Raw genomic sequence first — 6,986 nt, forward strand, 5'->3', positions numbered from 1 at the left:
CCTAGTTACGTATTGTTTATTTATTTTTAAATTTGTATTAATTACTCACTGAGACTATTATTATACACCTAAATTAGCAAATTTTTTGAAAGAATATTTAAAAAAATATATGTAGTAACAAGTAGCTCACCACAAGTTTGTCCACCCCCAGCAAATCTTGGCAGGTAAATTTAAGTTTTATATAACAACTGACAACATAACAACATACAGATTTTTAACAACATAGATTTTTTATCACTAGAATTTTTAATTTTTTTTATAGTTTACAATTATTTTACATATTTGATAACAATACTTTATACTTTATACATTTTTCTACATGTAAAATATATAAAAAAATGTTTATTGCGGAAATTGTATTTCTCTGATTATAATTCCCTACGCCACTGGAGAAATCCATGATGAGTAGCATTATTTAGAGTTTCAAACATTAATTATAATACAGGATATTGAAAAATACTACTTGGAATTATTAAAAATAGTTTGGTTTGGATGTGGTGTGTACAAAACATATTAAAAGCATTTTACATATTTTTACTGCTATAATGAAAAAATGTACATTTTATGACCACATAACAAAAGCTGCGTATCGATTTTTACCTGTGAAATGTAATTCCAGCCACTTTTTTCTCGCTTCGGCCTTTGCAGCCATACTCTAAACATCTCACCATACTAAACAACACAGTTTATAAATTTAAAACAAAACAGTTGTCACAAAAAACATAAAAATTCGCTCGGTGTCACCTAGAAATCTTGTCACCAAAGTATGGCCGCCGATCGAATTTTGGCCTCACTAACCGATCACGGGAGAATATGCGTGTTCGCTGTCCCCTCTCTTTCCTTGTCTAAGGTACCCTTTAATTGTTTTTTATTACTCGTTAATTGTTTTTGTACCCTTAATGTTGAAATGTATTGATTTCAAATGTCCAAAACAATTTTTATTGATTTTGTTTATTCAATGTTAATTAGCGCTGATCAATATTTTTGTGCTGAATATAATCAGATTAAATAAATTAAAAAACCAGAGTCGGATTTGAAATTATTTTAAATAACAATTAAATAGTTTTTTTTATTGTTTTACCCTTTGGTTTTACCGAAAACAAAAAAAAGTATCAAGTGTAGCATATCATTGTACTCAGGAAATTGAGGTCTTTCAAAACCTGAAATAAAAAATGCAGGTCCGTATTTAAAAAAATTAAGTTGGTTTTTGTATCTCACAAATTATAAGCTAATTTGAAAATCTAAAAATACCATCAGATAGCCCTAATAAAGTGGATATGAGAATGTGCAATTAGTTTTTTGATTTTCTAAAAAATAACGACAGGAAAAAATAAAATTTATTTTCAAAAAAATCCGTTTTTTCCAAAAAACTCAGCAATCCTTGAAATTTCCAAAACATTTTTGATGGCATCTTGGTGAACATCTTAAAGCGCAACTTTGCCCCAATTTAACCATGTTCGTATCTATTACAGTTACCGAGATACTAATGCTCGTACCTCGAATTTGTAGCACCCTGTATACCTAACATTAACGGTTTTTGAGAAAACAAATATTTAAAATTTTTGGAGGAAAAAACTGACTGTCAAAAAAAATTGTATAGCCTAAACGTCAAATTTAGTGATCAGTGTGATCACCATACTGTGACATAAAGAGAAGACATGTAGCTATCTATTTCAAAAATTAAATTGTATGAATGTCATATAATTTTGTCCGTAGCTGTCATGGAATTGAGAGATTAAAAAATTATCATAAATCATTTTTTTCAAATGGAAACCCGCTTTTTTATATACCGTATGATCGAAAAAAAGTTGGCTTGGAAATGAACATCGATGATATTCCCCATATAATTTTACATATGAAATGACAATATTGTATAACCGTATGATCGAAAAAAAACCGCGTCCAGTTGGCTGGGAAATGACGATCCATGACATTTCCCATATAAATTTACATATAAAATGACAGCGATCTTCATTTCATAGCCATCGCTGACGCTAATAAAGATTTCAGTTACTCTATAGATAGTATAGATATTTTACGGCTAAAATGGATACTTGGCTAGTTTTCAAACTAGCCAGCTATTTTGCAAAAAGCGCTGTTATTTTGTTGGTTAAGTATCAGTTTGAAGTGGTGGTTTTGCTGTTTGTTTGCGAAATAGCTGGCTAGTTTGAAAACTAACCAAGTATCCATTTTAGCCGTAACAGATATAAGTAATAAGTAACTGAAATAATTAAATTTGAAATCATTTAGAAAGTAAGAGTCATCGAACTGTGGAATTGATTATTCTAATCAACGGAAAACTAAAATTAAAACTGATTTCTTTTTAGGAATAATTTTATTCATTAAGTAGCTCAGCATCTTTCTTGATTCCAAAAAAAAAATAATATATTTGACATACATACATTCAAAGCAATATTTTTGTTCAAGAAATAAGAAAGGGAAACTCAATCCTATTGAACTTCGCCTATCCGTTCTATATCTTTTTATTAAAAAAATTTTTTATAGAAATTCTCTGTCAACATATTTTTGAGAGAAAAACAGAAAATCCCAGAAGTATTCCGATAAAAGAGCAAGGTTGGTTATAGCTAGTTACATATATCTCTTTTCCAACAAAACACTATATGATTCGCCTATTACTGAAAAATAATAAGACATTATTTGTGCATGAAGGTTGTGCATGTTGTTTATTCTAATAGTTCAAAGCTTTCAAAGAGAAAGATTTTGTTTTATGAAAAGGATTGAAAAGATAACAAATTTATCTAGATCGTTACGATCTGATTTATACAAATCTTCTATTCATATTTTTATATCGGCCCATGTTTTCAACAAATTACGGTCTAGAAGGACCTTAGACAAGCCGACGCCAGCCCTCTAATTTAAGAAGAAAAAATAAGGACAAGGTTCTCTATCGTACATACAAGGGTGGCGCCTCTCATACGACGCGGAGGCTCCAAGGACGACACTTATTTGTACTGAAATTAAATTTTGTGAGCATATGTAGGTTAATCTAGAGCATTTTTTTAAATATAGAGAATTCTACAGGGTGTCCAGAAAAAAAGTTACACATCTAAGTTGTGTTTTTTGCAATGGAACACCCTATATATTAATTGATTTTCGGATTCTAGGAGAAAAATAAAGGTGAGTTTTGTTAAAGAAGTACCATATGATCAAAAAAAAACGGCGTCCAGTTGGCTTGGAAATGACGATCGATGACATTTCCCATATAATTTTACATACAAATTAAATGACAGCGATCTTCATTTCATAGCCATCGTTGACGCCGTTTTTATTCGATTATACGGTATATGACTAAAATATAATGTTTTTGACAAATTTAACATTTTCTAAAAATGAAGAACAATTTTTAAATTTCAATGAAATCTACCTAAATTGGAATTTACCCGATATAGCTTACTATATAGTTAAAATGGCCATTTTACTTTAAATCAAATTAAAACTTGACCCAAAAAGTTATACAGGGTAAAACAAAATTAATATTGAACATTGGTCACCTTTAAAAGCAAGTTACTCTTTATTCTAAATGGAACACTCAGTATATTATTCCGACATTCAATCCGGAATTCATAATTCAAATATTCATAATACTACTTCAAAATACTCTTTTTAACTAAACAACTTTTTAACATGAAAAGATCTTTTGAAAAGAGAATTACTTTATGCAGTGAACAAGAAAGGAAGCATTTTGAGTATTTGATTTCATCTAGCTAATTTTTGATACATAATTATACGTTTATATCTAGTTTTAATTCTGTAATAATTAAAATATGTTTTAAACGTGTATCTTTTTATTACCATTCAGTATTTTTTTTTTACTTCCTTCACAGCCACCTAGATTTTATCAATTAATAATTAATAAATATCTAGTGAGCAAAATCATAAAAATAAAAATATCTAGAAAAATTGTTGTCTGAGTGGTAGGCAACCATAATAGTATTTTGTAGATATATGACTTCTCCATTGAATATCGGAATAATATAGTGGGTGTTCCATTTAAAATAAAGAAGTAACTTGCTTTTAAAAGTGACCAACGTTGAATATTAATTTTGTCACACCCTATATAACTCTCCAGGCCTAATTTTATTTTGGTTTAACAAGGATTTAACATACAATGGTTATTTTAACTAAATATCAGGCTATACGTAGGTAAGGCTATACGTAGGTAAGGCTATACATAGGTACAGGGTAAATTACAATTTAGGTAACTGTTATTGAAATTTTAAATTTGTTCTTTATTTTCACAAAATGGGACATATATCAAAATCCTTAGATTTTCGGCATATGCTTCTTTAATGAAACTCTTTATGAAACAATGAAGTAATTTCATTCCACTAAAGTAGAAAGTTGATCTAGTTTTGCCGATCGACGGTGGCCGATTCATATCGTTCCAAATCGACCCATGAACACCCGGCTAAAGGGAGACAACTTCAAATAAACCTTTTTCGAGTATGATGCCGGGGTTAGTGGCGTAACTTGACAACTGGGGGCCTCAGTGCAAGATATTTTTGGGGCCCCTGGGTAAAGAACAAAACCAAAATAATGTATATTTTTTATTAAATATTTTTTGAAAAGCTCTGCGGGGCCCCGGTTCTTTGCACCGAACTATACCCTTTGATAGCTACGCCACTGGCCGAGTTAACCAGGTTATCTTCGCAATACGCTATTATACAGGGTGTCCCAGAAATAAGTGCAAGTATTTTAACTGGTAGTATAGTTCAACCCCAGAAACACGCCAATGAGGTTTTTTTCGCGAAAATTTTTTTTTGAAAATTTGAAATTTTTTTAAAAAATTTTTGGAATTTTTTTTAGTTTTTAGTTAAAAAATATAATTTCTTGATAATATGGCAACATAGGTATTAGATTAAATTTAGAAGAAACAAAACCCGGAAAAGATCTAGTGGTTCTCAAAATTTTAGCAAAAAATCATTTTTTTTGGAAATTTTCAAATTAAAATAACTCCGTTATTTTGGACTTATTTGAAAAACGATAAAGAGAGAGACCTCTTAAAATACTTGCACTTATTTCTGGAACAACCTGTATAGTCAGAGCACTAAACGGCTTGACCATTGTGCCCTGCAGAAAAGAAAAGAAAGTCATTAACGTCACTTCTAGCATGAAAACTAGAAAAATAGACTTCACATACAAAATCTAATAGATATTTTTTTTCTTGTGAAAGACCAAATAGGATATACCTTCTAACCAAATATTTTTGAAAAAAGAGTCAGTATTGGCAAGCATGACAATGTAGGAAAGGCATCAGATTTCATAATACAGCTATACAACATGATAACATGAATAATTCCTAGGGTGAGTTAAGTTAAACAAAAAACTTTAACCGTTGATTGAAGAAACAAGAAGATACACAACCTTATGGGCGATTTCGTAGCACAAAACCTGTCCGAGATGTAGCTGGCGTTACCGTCAGCCTGTCCGAGAATTTCGAGATTCAGTTTAGTTCTGCGCCGCGCCGCACAGTGGAACGAGCTTATGAGAGCGGTTGGACATGAGGTTTTCTTCTCAACACTTTTAATCCAAAAGACGAAAAAATGATTTTTATATACCGTAATAATGTATAAACAGAACAATTTTAATGAAAGAAAGTGGTTGACATTATTATTCATTACAAACCATCTGCAGGGTGACCTAAAAATATAGTATGTTTTGGAAAAATCTTTTTTTTATAGTACGTTTTGAAAAAAAGAATTTTTAAATGCTTATAAACATTGCCAAACTGTCGTGGAATGTTTTAGTTTTGATCCTTTTAAAAAGAAATAGCTTTAGATTTTACCACTGAAATCTAGGACTACTGATACCGTGTTATAAAAATGGTAATTTAGGGCTTATATTTTCCTATTTAATATAATTTTGCTAATATCTTCGGTTTGAATGAAGTTATCAAGATGCGGTTTTCACTGACTTTTTAAGCTTTCATTACTCTTTACTATCAGCTAAAATTACATATACCATCGCATTTATATAGAGAGAAACGCTCTTTTAAACGAGCCCTCGTTAGTTGGATTCCGTCCATCCCGTCCGGAGTTATTAATATTTAAATAAAAACAGATCTAACCTTCCCCCACGACTTTATTTTAGCAGATGAGGGAAAATGGTTCTAAAAAAATATTCAGAATTTACTGAAGATTATGAAGCTATTATTTATAGTACCCCTTATCTAGGCAAAATTGTGTTCTATTTTCTTATTTTTTATAGCACTTGCGCCCTCTAGCGGCCATTCTACAAACTTGAAAATAATTTCCAGCAATTTCTCATGGCCTCTTTAGTTATGAATATTTTTTTCCGCAGGCCTCACGGCTAATACTTTCCGAGATATAGCCGAGAGCTATTCTTAGTGGGACACCCTGTACAATTTACAACTTTATTATAAGCAAAGAATATAACGGTAAATCAACGCACTAGAATACTTTTATTACAAACAAAAAAGCTCAACACTGCACTTTAACCCTCTTTCGTTTTCCAATAGTTTATAAGTTTTCCGTATATTTGTAGCACCCTGTATCTGTTTTTGATTTAAGCGTCATTTTGTATTTATCCAATTAATAATTAAATATTAATAAATTTATAAAAAATTTATTAATAAAAAAGATAATTTGACTCTAAAAATTTTAAATTAATTTATTGGAATTGAAAAGGTTTTTGATTTTAGTATAGCATGTATTAGTATTATATTAAATGGAAATTTTTAGAGGAGGGCAAGCTGGGGCAAGATGTTAAATTAGTTTCGTTATTAGAAAGGCTTAATCTACCTTGTGACATATATAAAGTCTTGGCCAACTTTGGCCATATTTTTATTTTTCTACATACACATTTTTTTGCTACTAAATATAGTATTTAGTAGCAAAAAAATGTTTATGTGTCTCTTATATACAATTGTTCTCCCAAACTTTTGTGACTATATATGTCTTTTATTTTAAAGTAAAAACAATCGTTTGCATTAATATGTATGGTTA

The sequence above is a fragment of the Sitophilus oryzae genome, unplaced genomic scaffold (assembly GCF_002938485.1).
Source record: "Sitophilus oryzae breed Bouriz unplaced genomic scaffold, Soryzae_2.0 scaffold_1000_pilon_pilon, whole genome shotgun sequence".
Classification (NCBI taxonomy): Eukaryota; Metazoa; Arthropoda; class Insecta; order Coleoptera; family Curculionidae; genus Sitophilus; species Sitophilus oryzae.